The sequence below is a fragment of the Pelophylax lessonae genome (assembly GCF_965119305.1).
Source record: "Pelophylax lessonae genome assembly, chromosome: 11".
NCBI classification, from domain to species: domain Eukaryota; kingdom Metazoa; phylum Chordata; class Amphibia; order Anura; family Ranidae; genus Pelophylax; species Pelophylax lessonae.
Genome location: NC_138778.1, coordinates 54,869,560 through 54,889,743, shown reverse-complemented (window position 1 = coordinate 54,889,743; position 20,184 = coordinate 54,869,560). Strand labels below are relative to the sequence as shown.

General features: G+C 44.0%; 1 protein-coding gene across 1 annotated transcript in view; it reads right to left on the bottom strand.

The window, feature by feature from the left end:
* LOC309567356 (protein-glutamine gamma-glutamyltransferase E-like) overlaps nucleotides 1-20,184 on the bottom strand; it is a gene marked incomplete at its 3' end in the record, with an annotated part of 89,530 nt that overhangs the window by 56,745 nt on the left and 12,601 nt on the right. The window contains exon 2 of the mRNA XM_082272771.1: nucleotides 19,403-19,539. The remainder of the gene's footprint in view (nucleotides 1-19,402; nucleotides 19,540-20,184) is intronic.

Genomic DNA, 20,184 nt, shown 5'->3' with positions numbered 1-20,184 from the left:
GGTGCGCCCCCCACCCATAACTGGGGTGGGGGGACGTCTTCGCCGGTTCCCGGATCCATGGCTTTCCAGAATCCCGGACAGATGGGTTTGCGAAGTCATAAGGTCAGGGTACAAGATCGAGTTTCGATCTCTCCCACCGGCGCGATTCTTCCCTTCCAATAGCCGACTATCCCCGGATCGTTTAGACGATCTGTGGAGAGCAGTCACAGATTTACTACAACAAGGAGTGGTAGTCCACGTTCCTTGGACAGAACGCTTTCAGGGGTTTTTATTCAAACCTACTTACAATACCCAGGAAAGAGGGCAAAGTGCGTCCAATTCTGGACTTAAGGGCACTCAATTCTTTTGTCTAGATAAGAAGATTCAGAATGGAGTCCATTCGCACAGTAGCAGCCTTTCTGCATCCAGGGGATGTCCTAGCGTCCATAGACATCTAGGATGCATATCTTCACATTCCCATTTTCGCAGGACATCAGCGGTTTCTACGTTTTTCCGTAGAAGAGAACCACTATCAGTTTGTGGCGTTACCTTTCGGTCTCGCCACGGCTCCGCGGGTCTTCACAAAGGTGTTGGCCCCAATGTTGGCACTTCTGCGCCAAAGAGGCATATCGATTCTAGGTTACCTAGACGATCTTCTGCTTCATGCAGAGTCTCCTCAGACCTTGCTACAAAACATAGAAATTACTATGATTTCTTTACAGGAATTCGGGTGGCTGGTGAACCAGCAAAAGTCATTTCTGGTTCCCACCCAGAGGCTTGAATATCTGGGTCTAATTCTAGACACAGTCAGGACAAGAGTTTTTCTTCCGGTAGGGAAACTCCGAAAGATTCAATCAGCAGTCCACCAACAGCTGGTCTTCCCTTCGGACTTGCATGAGGGGTCTGGGGTTGATGGTGGCTTCCTTCAAAGCAGTCCCATTTGCCCAGTCCCATACCCGAATTCTTCAGCAAGAGATTCCTCTCAGATGGAATCGGAATCCGGAATCCCTGGACAATCAGATCCGATTGAGCAAACAGACCAGAGAGTCTCTGGTCTGGTGGCTTCGGTCTCCGATGCTCAGCCAGGGAAAGTCATTTCTGCCAATATATTGGACGACAGTGACCACGGATGCCAGTCTATCCGGATGGGGAGGAATTCTCGGTCAGTTATCTGTCCAGGGACTTTGGTCCCCGGAAGAATCCAGGTTACCGATAAATGTATTGGAACTGAGAGCGATCAGACTTTGTCTGATTCACTGGACCGAGCAGCTCCAGGGCAGCCCGGTTCGGATCCAGTCGGACAACGCCACGGCCGTGGCTTATGTCAATCACCAGGGGGGCACCAAGAGTGTCCGAGCGGCCAAAGAAGTGGCTTGCATTCTTCGCTGGGCGGAACGATTTGTTCCAGCAATCTCTGCGGTGTTCATTCCGGGGGTGGAGAATTGGCAGGCAGATTATCTCAGCCGTCAGACTCTGGATCAGGGGGAATGGTCCCTCCATCCAGAAGTTTTCCACCAGTTGTGCCTACGATGGGGCACCCCGGATATGGATCTGTTGGCATCTCGATTCAACAGGAAAGTTCAGAGATTCGTGGCTCGCTCCCGCGATCCTCTAGCAGAAACCGCAGACGCACTGATCGCCCCGTGGGGGCAATACCAGCTAATGTATGCCTTCCCTCCTCTTGGGTTACTGCCAAGACTTCTTCGCAAGATAGAGGAGGAAGGAATTCCAGTAATCCTGGCAGCTCGGGACTGGCCTCGTCGAGCTTGTTACGCCGACTTGGTCAGACTGATGGCGGACGTCCCGTGGAGACTTCCTCTCAGGGAGGATCTACTGTCTCAGGGACCGATCTTCCATCCTGCTTTACGATCGCTGGTTTTAAACGGCCTGGTTATTGAGACCCAGGTGCTGAAGGACAAGGGATTGTCAGCTTCAGTTATTCCTACTCTAGTTAAAACAAGGAAAGCGACTTCCAGAAAGATTATCATCGTACATGGAAGTCTTATATTGTGTGATGTGAATCCCTTGGGTTCCATCTACATCTTTATTCGGTAGTCCGAATATTGGCTTTCTGCAACAGGGAGTTGAGCAGAAGCTGGCCTTGAGTGTTATCAAGGGTCTGGTTTCAGCATTTGCTATCTTCTTTCAGAAGCTTTTGTCTACTCATTCCTTGGTGCGGAATTTCATCCAGGGGGTGCGACACCTGGCTCTGCCAGTGCACGCGCCGTTACCATCCTGGGATCTTAATTTGGTGCTGTCGGTTCTTCAGACACCTCCCTTTGAAAATATCAGGGAGATTCCCTTGCCTACTTTATCCCAGAAGGTGGTCTTCTTGGTGGCTATCACTTCTGCACGCAGGGTGTCAGAACTGGCTGCATTATCCTGTTGTTCCCCAGATCTGGTGGTTCATAGGGATAAGGTTGTTCTTCATCCGAATCCATCCTTCCTTCTAAGGTGGTTTCAAAGTTTCATTGAATAAGGACAGTGTATTGTCCTTCCTATGTCCTTAGCCCAATCATCCTCGAGAATTTGCATGGCATTCCGTGGATGTAGTTCGGGCGATCAGGATATACTTGAATACTACGGATTCAATTTGTAAGACGGATTCACTGTTTGTGATCACGGATGGCCCTAAGAAGGGGTTGCCTGTTCTGCTGCGACCATCTTTAGATGGATCAGACAGACGGTGGTATAGGCTTATTTTATCTAAGGGTCGGGATCCCCCGTTCCCTGTTAAGGCGCATTTTACTCGGGCGCTTAGAGTTTCCTGGACCTTCCGCCATCAGGCGTCAGTGGTTCAGGTTTTCAAGGCGACTGTTTAGTCGGTTCATACCTTTACAATATTGTATAAGGTTTATGTGATGGCATCGTCAGATGCCTCTTCTGGCTGCAAGGTTCCTGCAGGCCACTGTTTGAGGAGACTGTTGGTCTACCTCGAGGATTTGTGGGGTAGGTCTCATCTGTTGCTCGATGACATCCCAGCTCGATGTGACATCCCAGCAGACACTGCGGATCGCCGAATGACGTCATCGCCGATCGGACCAGGAAGTGAGGAGAGGAGGAATAAAGCCAAAATTAAGATCTCTCAAATATATTGGAGTACTTTAAGAGGAGGGATTTCTCATCAATTTTCCCCTGGAGAAAAATACAGCATATGAAGTCGGGATTAAGTGGATTACTAGCCAGCCTTCGGAGGGACCTTTGAGAGTCACCCCAAACGCCGATTACCCCTGTGGGGGTACCACCATCTGGTGAGTGCGGGAGTAATAGGAGGGGAGCACTTATTCCTGTATTGAGCACCCCCATCAGTCTGGAACTCCTGGAATCCATTTTTTCCTGTTAAAATCCCTGCTTCGTTTCCCATCTTGGGACTCAATTACATTTGCAGCACCATTTAATATTTGGCTATTTATATGGACAATTTTTCTATATATTCTTTTTACATTTATTTATTTATTTATGTTATTTAAATTGCTGGGACACTATTTATGAATTGATTGTGTACAGATTTATACAAAGCTATTTATTGTTTGGCCCACTAGCACAATATATATTTGATTAATTAGCACCTTAATTATCTATGGAGGATATTTAAAACATCACTTTATTCATTTAATGTATTTTGTATGAAGTCATATATACACCTTTAAGATCACACACTGAATTGATTTTCAATAATTTATTACTTATATCTTAATTTTCTTATTCACCTATTTATCACGATAATATATATATATATATATATTTTTTTACTAATTTCTTTTAAACATATTTACACTTTTTAAGGATTCACCATATTAAGTTTTATATACCTTGATTTTTTATTCACTTTATCACCAGTGCACTTATAAGATATATTTATATTTCCTATTTATTAGCCTGACAGCGCCATTTTACCTCCCTTTTCCCCACATTCACTAAATATAGTTATCTATATTTTTGAGGTAGGCTGCAGTCATTTATTTACTTAATTTCCTCCAATAGCGCGTAAACTTTCCCCTATAACCCCTCACAGTTATTCTTGCTGAGCGCAGGAACGGGCCCTGGTGTTAAAAATTAGAAACAAAAATTGAAAGTACATATACTTGTCATTCAGGTGCACAAATATTGGGCCTTGGATGTTGGTGGGTCCTGAACACTGTAACCCATCACAGTTACTCTTGCTGGATGCACGAACGGGCCCTGCTGTTAAAAATTAGAAACAAAAATCTAAATTACATGTAGTTGACATACAGGTGCAGAAAACTTGGGCCTTGGGTGTTGGTGGTGCCTGAATACTGTAACCCCTCACAGTTACTCTTGCTGGGTGCAGGAACGGGCCCTGCTGTTACAAATTAGAAACAAAAACTGAAATTACATGCGCCTGGTATACAGGTGCAGAAAAATTGGGCCTTGGGTGTTGGTGGTGCCGTAAACCAAAAACATTGTTGGAAGCTAGCATAATCAAGATTCAAGAAAAGGACAGGGAGCATAGGCATTCTTCAAGGGATTCCAGATCCCTAGCAAATTCAATCAGTTACATCAACATCAGGGGCTTGATAGCTGCTGTTTATCCAGGACTGATTCATTTTGATAAATGTCAGCCGGTCAACGGAGTCTGTGGACAGATGCACTCTTTTATCTGTCACAAAACCTTCAGCAACACTGAATATCTGTTCGGAAAGCACGCTGGAAGCAGGACAGGCCAGTAGCTCCATTGCATATTGAGCAAGTTCTGGCCAGTGGTCCATCCTCAAGACCCAGTAACCCAGTGGATGCTCAGTTGGAAAGGTCTCCAAGTCTGCTCTTGCCCCTAGATAATCCTGCCCCATATGCTGCAGACACTGCTGATGGTTGCTTAGAACTAAAGAGTTGTTTAAAGGCCTCGGTCAGTCGGCCGCCTTCTCCTCCGCTCCTCCTTTGACCCAACGAAGCCTCAGAAACACGTTGTCCAGGAAATGGTAACCTCCCAGTGTCTGGAAAGGTGTTACACAAATATTTCTTCAAAGCCTCCTCAAGATTTTTTATCCTCTGCTCCCTCTGGGAAGGCAGGATGAGCTCTGCAACTTTACCCTTGTAACGTGGATCAAGAAGGGTTACTAATCAGTAATGATCCCGCTCCTTGATACCACAAATCCTCTTGTCCTTTCGCAGGCTTTGCCGCATCAGGGAGCCCATGCAGCGTAAGTGTGAGGAAGCATGAGATTCTGAGTCCTCTGGGCCACTAAGGATGACATTGTCAGGAGCCACCTCTCCCCAGACACATACAACTCCTGGGGTTTCTGGGGAATAAAAACCATCCCTTGAAGACTGTTTTATGTTATGCTCTACATCCATGCTGCCACAATCCTCCTCCCCCTCCTCCTCCTGTGTGTTTTGTGGCCCCACAGGAATAGTATCTGCATTTCCTTCTTAGGAAAGGAAGTCCTCCTCTTCCTCCCACTGTTCTGCCTCAAATGCCCTGTCTATGATTCCACAAAGCGTGTGCTCCAGCAGGAAGACTAGAGCAGTGTTTCTCAACTCCGGTCACCAGGGCACACTAACAGGCTAAGTTTACAAGAAAATACATCACAGGTGATACAATTTGCTGCTCAGTAAATGCAGTATTCTAGTCTGCATCTCCCCAAGGTAATATTTAAAATCTAGCCTGTTAGTGTGCCCTGAGGACTGGAGTTGAGAAACACTGGACTAGAGGGACAGTGTCATTACTGCATGCATCGTCGCGGCTCACCATCCTTGTGGCCTCCTCAAATGGTGACAGAACAGTGCATGCATCCTTTATCAGCAGCCACTGGTGTGGCAAAAAGAAGCAAAGCTCCCCTTAGCCTGTCCTTGTGCCATACTCACACAGGTACTCATTGATTGCCCTCTGCTGCATGTGCAACCGCTGCAGCATTGCCAATGTTGAGCTCCACCTGGTGGGCATGTCACAAATGAGGCGGTTTGTGGGCAGGTTGAATCCTCGTTGAATGTCAGCCAGCCGAGCACCAGCAATGTAGGACCACCGTGAAATGGCCGCAGACTTTCTGGCCTGCCTCAGAAGATCTTGTAAGCTCGGGTACCTGTTCAAGGAATGCTGCACCACCAAATTCAGGGCATGTGCCAAGAATGGAACATGTGTCAATTGTCCCTGTCCGAGGGTGGAGAGAAGGTTGTCGCATACAACCATTCCTGGCTCAAGCTGCCGTGGCATCAACCTTCTCTGAGCCTGCCCCTGCAGAGTTGACAGAGTCTCTGCCATGGTGTGGTTCTGTCCCCTAGACAGACCAACTGAAGCACTGCATGACATCTTTTAGCCTGACTGTTTGCGTAGCCCCTTGAGCGCTTAGGGAGCACTACTGGTTCAGAGGACAATTCAGCAGAAGAGGCCATAGAGGAGGAAGAAGAGGAGGGGGTGGAGCAGACAGATGTGGCAGAATCCCCACCAATGTTTTGGAGGCATGGTGACGGAACAAGCTCCAGCACTGAACCCTGTCCTGCATCCTTCCTTGCTGCCAGCAGAGTTACCCAGTGCGCTGTGAAGAAAATATAATTTCCCTGACCATGCCTACTGGACCATGGGTCAGCAGTAATATGAACCTTCCTTCTGCCCGCTCTGTCCAACGAGGCCACAACATTGCCTTCCACATGATGGTACAGAGCTGGAATGGCCTTACTTGAAAATAAATTTATTTTTGGAACCTTCCACTGGGCTACAGCACATTCCGCAAATTCACGAAAGGGGGCAAAGTCTACCAGATGAAAAGACAGCAGTTGTAGTGCTAGCAATTTGGCCAAGCTAGCATTTGGGCGCTGAGCATGTAGATGGCTGGGACAGTATTTTTTTTTTTAAGGTTCAGCAACTGGGGTAGCGAAATTTGCCTGCTGTTGATTTGCCTCAAATCAACAGGTGGTGTACTGCTATCAGATTGGGTGCAAGTACCTGTGGCACCCATTGCTATACCATCATCCCTCTCAATGCAGGTTTTTTAGAGGACTTGAGGTATAGTAGGGGTAGAGATCCCAGATGAGGAGCAAGGAGAAGTCTGCATTTTATTATGATGTGGGTCTTTTAGGTGCTGTTGCCAATGGACTGCATGGCAGGTCATCATATGTCTTGTCAAGCATGCTGTGCCCAAGCGGCTGGTGTTCTGGCCACGCTTGATCCACTTCAGACAGCAACGCTGCAGTCTGCTGCACATTTGTTGCAAAAAGCCCAAACTAATGAACTTTTGGAAGTCAGCGGGGAGTTAGAAGCACCTGTGGAGCTCTGTGGCGTGATGCAATAGGTTGGCTGCCCTTAAGCAGGCCCCTGAAGGACATCCTGCCTCGTTGGAGTTGTTCCGCCTCCTCTTCCTCCTTATTTTCCTCCTCTTTTCTCTCAGGCACCCAAGTATGGCCAGTGACCTCATCATCCCCTCCCTCCTCGTCACTGGAGCAAACTTGGCAGTATGCTGCAACTTTTGGAACATAACTGCTCGTTTCTTGTCTATCATTAGGCTCACGTTATTCCCTTCCTCAACCTGGGAACCAACATTGGAACATTCAAATTGCTGCACATCTTCCAGCATCATGTAACTGACACTATGATTGAATAATTCAGGTGACTCCTCCGTGCATGATGGTGAGGTTACAGAAGGAGTTGCAGTGGACAAGGAGCCTGTGGAATAGGCCGCTTTGGCAGCTGCAGTGGAAGGCAAACTAGTATGCACCTGGGTGACAGAGGATGAGGAGGATGAGGATGGCTTAGTTATCCACTCCACCAACTCTTCTGCATGTTGTGGCTGAATTACACGGCCAGCACCGTAAAAAAAGGACAAGGGTGCCCTGCCTGCAGAGGATGCACCATGTCAGCGACCACCACTTTTAACTGTAGACACAGAGGCTGCTTGCTCTATTTTAGTGGCCTGTGAGTGTCTGCCTCTCATTGTTGGTCTTTTGAATACGTTGGGGATTTTTTTTGGGGGGGGTTTATAACTTTTTAATATAGAGTGTGGAAAGGGAATATGGTGCTTGGGTGCAATACTTTTGTGCTTGGTGCACTATAAATTGTTTTAATATTCTTTTTTATTTTTGGGGGGGATTTTTATAACTTTTTATTATAGAGTGTGGGAAGGGAATATGGTGCTTTGGTGCAATACTTTTGTACTTGGTGCACTATAAACCATTTTATTATATATATTTTTTTTAATAAAGAAAAGTGTAATAAAGCCAAAAAAAAAGAAAACCGCTGCTGATGATGAAGGAATAACACCTATGATGCAAAGAGGGGGCAGCAATCATGTCCTAAATAAAATAAGTGCTGCTGCGCCCCGAAAAAAAAAAAACTGCTGGCGCAGAAGTAATAGCACCTATGATGCAGAAGGGGGGGGCAGCAATTATGTCCTTAAAATTATTAGTCCTGCTGTGCCATGGAAAAAAAAGAAAAAACCCACTGCTGATGCAGAAGGAATAGCACCTATGACACAAAAGGGGGGACAGCAATTATGCCCTAAATTAAATTAGTGCTGCTGCGCCACAAAAAAAATCACTGCTGACGCAGAAGTAATAGCACCTGTGATACAGAGGGGGGAGTACTAATATTGCAGCAACAGAACCTGAAAAAAAAATATCAATGAAAAAAAAAATGGGATCAGTGGGGTGACACAGACGTGTTGTATACACCAACACATCAGTGGCCCCACTACACTGTGTTACAGAAGAATCACAGCACAAGCACAGAACTACACTGACTGCACTACACTGTGTTACCCAAGAATCAGCACAGTACTACACTAAACTGACTGCAGTACACTGTGTTACACAAGATGAATCAGCCCTTCACTACACTGCACTGACAGCTTTAACCGGTTGCCGACCGCCGCACGACTATATACTGCGGCGGTCAGCCCCGGCCAGGCAGAGTGACGTATCGGTACGTCACTCGCCTGTCACTGACTTGCGTGCCTATCGCGGGCGGGCGCGCGTCCGCCGAGGCGCGCGCCCGCCGCGGCTCGTTCACAGGCAAGTCAGTGCGTGTGACCGGCGGACTCGATGTCCGCCAGTCACACTGCGATCGCTCCTGTGAAGGGAGAAAGACAGAGCAGCTTGTGTAAACAAGCTGCCTGTCAGTTCTCCCTGTGTAAAAGTGAAGATCTATCCGTTCTACTATGTAGAACGGTTGATCTTTGCTTTTACACCAATAGGAATGTCCCTACACAGTTAGAATCACGCCCCTAGGACACACTTAACCCCTCCCTGTCCAATAAAGTTAACCCCTTCCCTGCCAGTGTCATTTTTGCAGTAACAGTGCATATGTATAGCACTGATTACTGCAGTAATGTCACTGGTAACCCAGTGTCAAAAATGTCAGTCAAGGGTCCGATCTGTCCGCCGCAATGTCGCAGTACCGAAAAAAAAATCGCAGATCGCCGCCATTACGCGTTAAAAAAAAAAAAAAAAAATGACAAAAATCTTTCCCTTTGTTAGTAAACGCGATAACTTTTGCGCAAACCAATCAAAATACGCTTTTTGCGATTTTTTTTACCAAACATAGGTAGCATAAAACAAATTGGCCGAAAAATGTTAAAAAATTTTGATTTTTACTTTTTTTTTTGGGGAATTTCATATAAAAAAATGTGAAAAATATTGTTATTTTTGCAAAATTTACGCTCTTTTTTTGTTTATAGCGCGTGATCAAAAAATCGCACAGGTGATCAAATACCACCAAAAGAAAGCTCTGTTTGTGGGAAAAAAAGGACGTCAAATTCGTTTAGGTACAGCGTCGCACGACCGCGCAATTGTCCGTTAAAGTCACGCAGTAAAAAAGCGCAAAAAAACCCCTGGTCCTTTAGCAGCCAAATCCTCCGGGGCTTAAGTGGTTAAACATCAAAGCACAATCCACTAACTACCCTGCCTAATCTCCACCCCTAACACACTACACATGGCTGCTGTGTAAGCAGGCTTATATAGAGTGGGGCGTGGACTTAGCCCCTGAGCCATGATTGGCTGAAGCACCCTACCTTTGGCCAATTATGGCTCTGACAGGACATTGTACTGTGATTTGCCAAAGCATACAGGTCAGGTGCATGCTTTGGCCAATCACAAGCACTTAATGCACTGCAATGGTGCAGTGCATTATGGGACGCTCATCGGTGAGCGAACTTCCTGCCGAGCACCCCATCTGTTCGTGTGTTCAGCGAACGTTTGACTCTAACAATAAGCCCATCACTAAACTAATATAGTGACTACATGCGCTAAGTCAACAGTAGCCTCGTCAACTTGGAAAATCAAAAGTTCAGCCTGGCTATTGTGATTAGAATTCCTAAATGGTCAGAATCTACAAATGAAAGACTTCCCTGAAGATTTGCTGTTACAATTTGTAGATTCTTTAATGCAATGCAAAAATTCTTGGTCACACATCCAAAAAATACTAGTGGGCATATCATTTGTGAAAATAGTTCACAATTTGCCAAGTTGCCTCTGTTTTTGTACCCCCCCTTCCAAAACATGTAGGGCAGGCTTACACAGATCCCATGTGGTTCTACTGGAGCATTAAACAAAAATATTTTGTAGCCCATAGTAAAACAGATATTTGGGGCAAAGGTGTTTGGATCAATTTGAATAATTGACACTATTTTTTGCCCAGTAATTCAATTAAAGCAATTTTTGGCTATTTGCCCAAATGCTGGAGAATTATTGTTTATACACAGCAATTTAACTCATTTGACCCAATATCAATTTAATACAATGCTAAAGAAATGCTTAGGTTTTTTTAATTTGAAGAATGTAAAAATATCCTCGCATTTATTCCGCATGGGAGCAGCTACAGAAGCCGCCAGAATATACTGCAACAGGGCATCCCTCTTGCGCTAACTGACATACCTGTACATGGGCTCATGCCTTGGGTCTATGGCACGTGCCGTCCGCTACCCGCTCCCACTGTGAATAAACACAGCGGGAGCTATTTAGCAGGTCCTGCAGATGCGATGTCTGCTGGGACCTGCCAATTGTTTGGGGGAAAGGCAGCACCGCGTTCTGCCTATGTAAACAAGGCAGACCACAGGGGAAGATGGCTAAGCAGAAACACAGATCTCTGTCTTCCTCCAGTTAGGACACACCCCACACAGTTAGAAAGCACTCGCTAGGAGCACACTTAACCCTTTGATTGCCCCTGATGTTAACCCCTTCCTTGCCAGTGTCATTTATACAGTGACAGTGCATTTTTTTAGCACTAATATTTGTATTGGTGTCACTGGTCCCCAAAAAGTGTCACTTAGTGCCAGATTTGTCCGCCGCAATGTCGCAGTCCCGTTAAAAAATGCAAATCGCCATCATTACTAGCAAAACAATTTAAAAAAATAAAAATTCCATAAATCTATCCCATAGTTTGTAGACGCTATAACTTTTGCACAAACCAATCAATATGGACTTATTGGGCTTTTTGTTTACCAAAAATATGTAGCAGAACACATATTGGCCTAAGTTGATGAATAAATTTGATTTTTTTGCATTTTTTTATTGCGTATGTTTTATAGCATAAAGTAAAAAATATTGCTTTTTTTTCTCAAAACTGGTGGTTTTTTTTGTTTATAGCGCAAAAAATAAAAATCGCAGGCGTGATCAGATACCACCAAAAGAAAGCTCTATTTGTGGGAAAAAGGGACATACATTTCATTTGGGTATAGCGTCCCGCGTCCGCACCATTGTCAGTTAAAGTAGCGCAGTGCCGTATAGCAAAAAATGGCCTGGTCATTAAAGGAGTAAAACCTTCCGGGGCTGAAGGGGTTAAAGGAGAGTGGTATAAAAAGGATTGGTAGGTGGCGTTCCAATGCCTGTAAGTCACATGTAAGACCTAACACTATTCTTTAAATTTGTTTTTGGTTCACAGCAGGGGGTGTGGATTAGGGATGATCGAACTTTTGAAAAGTTCGGTTCGGCCAGAACACCCGAACTTCCCGAAAGTTCGGGTCCGGATTCCAGAACCCCATTGAAATCAATGGGACCCGAACTTCGGTAATCAAAAAACACAATTTTGAAGCCCTAAAACCCAATAAATGCCCCTAAAAAGTGCCCAGGGTTCTGGGTCATGCCCCAGGGACTATTAATCACACAAAAAAAAGTTCTTAAAAATTGTCGTTTTTGATAGAGAGCCAATTATTGAAAAAATTATTGAAAAAAAAAAGAGATTTCTTTGGATTTAGTGTTTGGGGGGTCTAAAAAATGTACCTGTGAAGTTTCAGCTCTGTAGCATGTCCAGAACCAGAAAAAAAAGATAATTTTTCTTAGAATTTTTAGTAGAGCTGGGATGTGGCTCCGCTCCTTTCACACCTGGGCGTTTTTGTTGCAGGCGTTTTATTGGGCATTTTTTGGGCGTCTTTGGAGGCAGGCATGACATCTGAACTTCTGTATAGGGGTATATATATATATATATATGTGTGTGTGTGTGTGTATATATATATATATGGAATCAAAAAACACAATTTTGAAGCCCTAAAACCCAATAAATGCCCCTAAAAAGTGCCTAGGGTTCTGGGTCATGCCCCAGGGACTATTAATCACACAAAAAAAGTTCTTAAAAATTGTCGTTTTTGATAGAGAGCCAATTATTGAAAAAATTATTGAAAAAAGAAAAAAGAGATTTCTTTGGATTTAGTGTCGGGGAGTCTAAAAAGTGTACCTGTGAAGTTTCAGCTCTGTAGCATGTCCAGAACCAGAAAAAAAAGATCATTTTTCTTAACAAAATTATATCAACATTTATGTTGATTCATGCATTCTCTAAGAATTTGATATTCATGTGTGTATGCAAGTTTGCAGATATTTATGCACCAATCAACTATGACAGTGTTCAAAAAATGCATGGAGAAATCTTATTTCAGCTGTATGATTGTATAATTGTGTGCAGCATGGTATCTAGAGATCTTGTTGTAGTTTACAAGCTGCATTTTTTTATAATTGGCATAGCCTGTCATTTAATCCAGGACATGTAATTCTGATGATTACTATAACTGCCCAAATGAGAAGTACTTATTAATTAAATAAACTATAAAATATTTTCCCAGAGGCAAGTTCATGGCTGGAGGTTTGTCACTCAGAATTGAGAATGTTGATAGACCGCATTATCTGTTCATCTTTTGGAAAGCTTGCCTGCCTTACCAACTGTTTGAGCAACCACTGCTAGCTTTCAACAAATCAGGTCTATCTATACACCCAATTGCCGTCTGACCCGTATCTTCAATAACCTGCAGCCAGTGATGAAGGCAGTTATTTGTGTAACCTTTATGGTCATGTAATCTTCTGTTTGAAGTGAACCTGAACTGACCGGTGCTAGTAGAGGTAAAAGTCAAACACCTGTAGCTAATGGCAGTACAAGCCAGGGAAATACTGTTATAAGGCCCTTGGTTAAGAAGGAACCCGGTCCCTGTACATTTTACTGCCCTGAAGTGGACTTACAATTGGGCAGAGCTATGAACACAGATGAGTTGTCAAAGGATCATCCTTGGATCCTGCTGAAGGCACCCATGTAGCAGTTCCCTACCCAAAAATCCATCAAGCTTGGTCAGGTGATAGGAAATGTCACATGACCAAGTGCAAGATTTGAATGGGTAGGCATTACTGCTGGTGCTTGGCAGCTTCTAATTTCAGTTTGGCCAAGGAGGATTTTTGAAGGAGGATGAAGATGAGGTGCTAGATAGGGATCCCTGATATATAATTAAAAGAGTCCTTATAAAGCTAAATAGCTTGTTTTCATCAGTTCTCCACAAAACAGGGACCCCTGTCAAGAGACAGATTACCCGATCTAAGAAGCTCATATGCATTTCAATCAAAAAGGGTGCCAAACTGTTTCCTGGAGTCCAAAGTGGTAGTTTTTTGATTTCGCAAATGACAACTAAAAAAAACACCAACCCGTTTCCCTTTCATCAAGACTCTAAAATAAACTAGATATCAGTTGGACCCAGAGCAAAGCTCCTGGAAAATCTAATCTGGACCAGGAGGATAATCTATAAAAAGGTGCCCGACGCCCGTGTCAGTGTCAGAGCAGCATGCTGACAGTTGTGACCTTTAGGGTGATTCATAGGTACACGCATTGCTGTATTTTGGCCTAGGCCAACAAGGCCCAGGCCTAGGGCAGCACTTTGCAGGGGGGCAGCGAAAAAGCCACCCCCCTCCACCTGGGACTATTGGCCACTGATTGCTAGAGCCGCCTCTCTCACCCTCTCTCTCATCCCCCCCTCTCTCTCTCACCCCCCCCTCTCTCATCCCCCTTTCTCTCTCTCATCCCCCTCTCTCTCTCCCCTTCAATTTTGGAGGGAGTCACATCCGTTAAAAAGGAGGGGGCGCCCAACTTTAGTCTTGCCTAGGGCAGCACAAAGCCAAAATACACCCCTGGGTACACGGCTGTCGGCATGCTTCTCTGCCACTAACACAGGCACCTTTTTGAAGGCTATCCTCCTTGATTGAATTTTTTCAGAAGCATTGCTTTGGGTCCAACTGGTATCTGTTTTGAAACCCTGATGAAGAGGGAATGTTGAGCCTCAAAATGTGTTGGCTGCCAGGTGTTTAATTCCTGTTATCATTTGAAGAATCAATAAAATACTACTTTTGCAAAAATACAAACTTTTGTTTGGTGCCCTCTTTGGTTGAAATGCCTATGGGGGATTTTCTAATAGTAAATATTATCGTGGAGTGCTCTACCTGTTCTCCGTGGGGTAGTTACCTGTTTGGGCAGTAATTAGGGGGAGCATCAATAGGGGCGCCCGCCAAGCTAGAGTGCAGTAGAGGGGATCCTGTAGCAAGCCCCATCTTGTAGTGAGTTGCGCAGTGCAATAGGGGGAAGGGCAGTTAGTGCTAGGTCACCAAATAGGCAGAGAAGGGACCGGCCTATTGACCCCATGCTGTTTAAGGGCCTCATGATATTGAATTTAAATAATATTTGATTTGATCTTGAAAGAAATTATGTTGAAGCTTTCTTAAATTGTTTACAAAAAGGTGGAAAAAAATGAATCAACGTAAATAAACAAAAGCTTTACATTAAGGCCCCGTTCACACTGGGGCGATCCGACTTCCCGGGGCGACCTCACAGGTCGCGGCGCGCTGCTCGCACCGCGAGCTCGGAGCGGCCGGCACGGACTTCATAACATTGAAGTCTATGTAGGTCGCTCCGGGTCGCCCCAAAGAAGCTCCGGACCCTTTTTCTAAGTCGGAGCGACTTGTGTCGCTCCTATTAGAACGGGTCCACAGCTTCTCTATGTCAGCCGACCTATGGCGACCTGTCAGGCGACCAGGTCACCTGACAGGTCGCCCCAGTGTGAACGGGGACTAAAGACTCTGTAGAGAAATTAGTGTATTTTTGTAATGTACCTAATAACAACCTAAAGTACATAAGTCATAGACACCAGGTTCACAGTACAGTTTGTCTCTTAATAGCTCATCTTCTTTCAGCTGTCCGTTTTGAAAAAAAAATGAGGTTCCATCTAGGTACATGTAATGTACATTAGTGATGGTCATTGCCATCTAGCGGGCCAATGTGCACACTACTTAGTTCAATGTTATCCCACTAGTGCATGCACACGAGAAACCCCAGAAACCTGGGAGGGAGGTCCCAAGGTTTTGACTGCCTAGGGGCCTCCACAGAGTTTAATCCAGCATTGAGGGTAGTTCTTCAAATTCAGAGCTGAAAATTCTGTTTGCGCAATTATAAGGGGGAACAATTTAAGCACTTTTGAGGACCTTCCTGAGCACACTCAGGGTGGATTTACACTGTTCCGTCTTCATGTAGCATGCATGGTAACACACAAACACTATATAACCAAACGTATTGGGGCACCTGCCTTTACACGCACATGAACTTTAATGGCATTCCAGTCTTAGTCCGTAGGGTTCAATATTGAGTTGGCCCACCATTTGCAGCTATAACAGCTTCAACTCTTCTGGAAAGGCTGTCCACAAGTTCCTCTGATGTTGGAGGGAAGGCTTGGCTCACAGTCTGCACTCTAATTCATCCCAAAAGTGTTTTATCAGGTTGTGGTCAGGGCTCTGTGCAGGCCCGTCAAGTTCCTCAACCCCAAACTCGCTCATCCATGTCTTTATGGACCTTGGTTTGTACACTGGTGCGCAGTCATGTTGGAACAGGTAGGGCCAACCCCAAACTGTTCTCACAAATTTGGGACAATGTAATTATCCAAATTGTCTTGGTATGCTAAGAGTTCCCTTCACGCCAAGCCAAAGCCCTGAAACCCCTGAAAAACAACCCCACACCATAATCCTCCCCTCCACCAAATAATTTGGACCAATGTACAAAGCAAGGTCAATAAAGACATGGATGAGTGAGTTTGGGGTGGAGGAACTTGACTGGCCTGCGCAGAGTCCCGACCTCTACCCGATAGAACACATTTGGGATGAATTAGAGCGGAGACTGTGAGCCAGGTCTTCTCATGAAAAATCAGTGCCTGACCTCACAAATGCGCTTCTGAAAGGATGGTCAAACATTCCTATAGACACACCACTAAACCTTGCAGACACCCTTTCGAGAAGAGTTGAAGCTGTTATAGCTTCAAAAGGTAGGCCAACTCAATATTGAACCCTATAGACTAAGACTGGGATACCATTAAAGTTTATGTGCGTGTAAAAGCAGGCATGCCAATACTCTTGGTAATATAGTTTATTTTAAGGATAGATTCTCTTTAAATGGCTTTTCCAGAAATTAAAAAGATTTCTCATTGCAATGAACCTCTCAGCTGTGGAGGAACAGTGCAACCCCCCCACCCCCATGTCATTCAGAGGGGGACAATAGAGAGTTTATAAATTTAGAGTAATAGGCTAAAAGCAAACAGCTTTTGCTGTGATCTCTTTAGAAGACAACTCATGCTCTGTAAAAAGCAGATGCATCAGGCTTGCTTATTACTGGTCCACATAAAAGCCCCTTGCCTGCTCTTTTTGTCCTCTGAGACATAAAATGTAATGAAGCCGCACCTTGTTGTGTAGTTCACAAGCAATACATTTCCTTACATAATTTTTATGTTATACACTCAATAAAAACTTTTTTTTTTTGTTGGCAGTTATTATTATATTAATCACTGAAGTGCTGTAATACTTTTTTTTTTTTTTTTAGAATGAAGTAGGTGTGACCCTCTGTAGACCTAGTGTGAACCATACTTATTATACTTAGTTTGACCTACTGTTTTCATTTTTTAATTTGTTTTTAAAGATATCTGCAGGCACTTTTATAGTAGGCACCTTCAAGGGCATTCATCTCTCTTGCTTTCTTCTAAATTGCCCTAAACTCCAGTATACCCTGTGATGAAAATAGCAACAAATATGGTTGTGGGCTCCTTCACAACACTCCTTGCATCCCACTAGTAGTCAGTGAGGCCTCCCCTAATAGTTATTGGCCAGTAGTAAGGCATTTGAAGTTGGAGGTGATTGGCCATAGCCATGACGTTTTGTTGCTGTTTGCATACCAGAGTGGTTTTGGAGCTCCTGGTGTTCTCTAAAATAGTGGGTTGGTCGAAGTACAGACACCTGTTATGCAATGTTGGAGCTACTTTATTATTTCATGACCCAAGGTTTACCCTAAAGTGTTCTCTATTTCAGATTTTAAAAAAGTGTATCTCTAGGTAATGTGTTTTTGGTACCAGAACAAAAGGCAAGGGAAAATCTTCCAATGAGGAGACCAATTCTGGGGACAGCTTTTTGAAGCAACTCATAAATTTAGCAAAATGCAAGATTATGAATATTGCTTGATTCCCCCATCAACACAGCCAGTGTTCATGTGGAAATACTTCTCACATCGCTATTGCCTGTGGGGAGCCTTCCCTGAAAAAAACAACCAATGGTCACTGCTAGCAGCTATAGTAGTTACATGAAAAAAATCTGACAGGCTGGTTGTACTGAAGTCGATCAATGGAACAACTTCAGTACAAACAGCTTGCCCATATATGGATTGAATCTCCGCAGTCCCTGCTAAAGCAGCTGAGATTCAATCTATTTATGTCTGGCTTAAAAGGGTTATTCCCTTCACTTGGGACAGGAAATGAAAGGAAATGTTCCCAATGATATATAGACAACAGACAATTACCTGGCAGGGGGTTTTAATCCTTTCTACCGTTGTCAAAGCTAAAAATAAATTTTTTTGGCTATAAATACACTACAGCCATGATGGCTGTATAAGCAATCTTTTTTGATACTATTCAGTGGCATTTGATTTTTATTGTGATCACTATGATTGGCTACAGCTATCACACGGTACAGGGCTGCAGTGATTGACCCTGTGCATACTGTCATACTGCATAAGTGTCTGTTCAAGACAAAAAAAAATGTTTAAAGCGGTTGTAAACCCTGTAAAAAAAAAAATAAAAAAAAAAAACCTGCAAGACAAAGGCATAATGAGCTAGTATGCATCGCATACTAGCCCATTATGTTTAACTTACCTTAAAACGAAGCCCCGACACTGACCCCCGGACATCGATGCGGGCGCTGCCATGATCCCTCGTCGTCTCTTCCGGGTTCGGCGGCTCCGGCGCGCTGATTGGCCGGAAGAGACGGCTCCAGCGCGCTGATTGGCCGGAGCCGCGATGACGTCACTCCCGCGCATGCGCGCGCGAGTGATTTTTCCGGCAAGCTCCCGGCAAGTTAATTGAAGGTCCCCCCGGACCTTCAGAGCGCATGCGCCGCTCGCTCGAGCGGCTGCATGCACTGTAAATATCTCCTAAACCGTGCCGGTTTAGGAGATATTATTTGTACCTACAGGTAAGCCTTATTATAGGCTTACCTGTAGGTAAAAGTGTAAAAAAGCGGGATACAACCGCTTTAAGGCCCATTAACACCATAGAGGAGTGTTTCTGCACCTAATCAAAACAGGTCACCATAAGTGTATGTAGAAAACAATTGTTGTCTGTGTACCCCATTTACCCTATAATGCAGCCGTGATGTGGTTGGTGGTGCAGTATGATGGTGGTTCATTATAATGCAAATCCTGTGGCAAATTGCGTATGAATACACCCATATACCCATAGATGAAGACACCGTGCCAGTTGCTTGTTCTTCCCCCCTCGTCCCAACCCTGGTGGACAGCACAGCACTAGAGATGCATCAACCATACCTACCAAGCCCATAACCTTGAGTAGTCCCAGCTGCTTTAGTTTAAGAATAATTGAAGCATTACCTGGAGGCATTTTAGTAGCTAAAATAGGCTTTTTTACTCTAACATTATTGTATTTTGTGAAGTATGCATTTATTTGGTAGACATTGTATATATGATGAAATTTTGGGCCCTGGTTTACATCCTACATTGGTATGCCCCTAATAAAATATTTGCATAAAGGCAACTGCACACTTAACTTATTACCCGTCTTATATATTTAATCCTAATAATCCTACATTTAAAGTAATATACAAAAATAACGCTTGCAAATTGTTGAAAAATGCACATAAGTTAATGGATCTGTCAAATAGTCAAACTTTAAAACAAATACATATTTGATCTTACCTTATAGTTGGAACTGCTTCAAAGTATAAACTCTTGTTTATCCAGCATAACCCTGTAGACGTGTTTTGGGAACTGGTGACAGATCCAAGTGTGAAGCTCTGGCTGACTCAAACCTTTGTCTTCATAGGTGTCCTCATCTCAATCAGTAACAAATTAATAATAAACGTTAGTCAGAGAAGAACATCTTTTACGTGAGCCAAAACACACCCCGTTTAACCAGAAACTCTAGTATGTGATGGGATCTAGAACACCTTGATTACGCTCAGAGTTCATTTCCCTCCCTACGTGATTTTTGGAATGTGACTTTTATAAGATCTGCTTTGTACATCTAAGATTTAATTCAGTAATAATGACATTATGGAGAAAAACGGCCTTCCTATTATGTACATAAGCAAAAATGTTATAAAAACAAAAAAATAAATAAATAAATAATGATTATATTTTGTTTTTAAATTGTAGAAAGTTAATCAAAACTGAAATTTAGAGTAATTTACACACTCCTCCTGCCACCACTCCTTTACAGTGAAAATATTGGCAAAATGTAAAATGACATACAGTATCTAACAAAAGTGAGTACACCCCTCACATTTTTGTAAATATTTTATTATATCTTTTCATGTGACAACACTGAAGAAATGACACTTTGCTACAATATAAAGTAGTGAGTGTACAGCTTGTATAACAGTGTCAATTTGCTGTCCCCTCAAAATAACTCAACACACAGCTATTATACTGCGGCAGGCTGGCCCTCCTGTGCGAACCGATGTAGCACTACGTTGGTC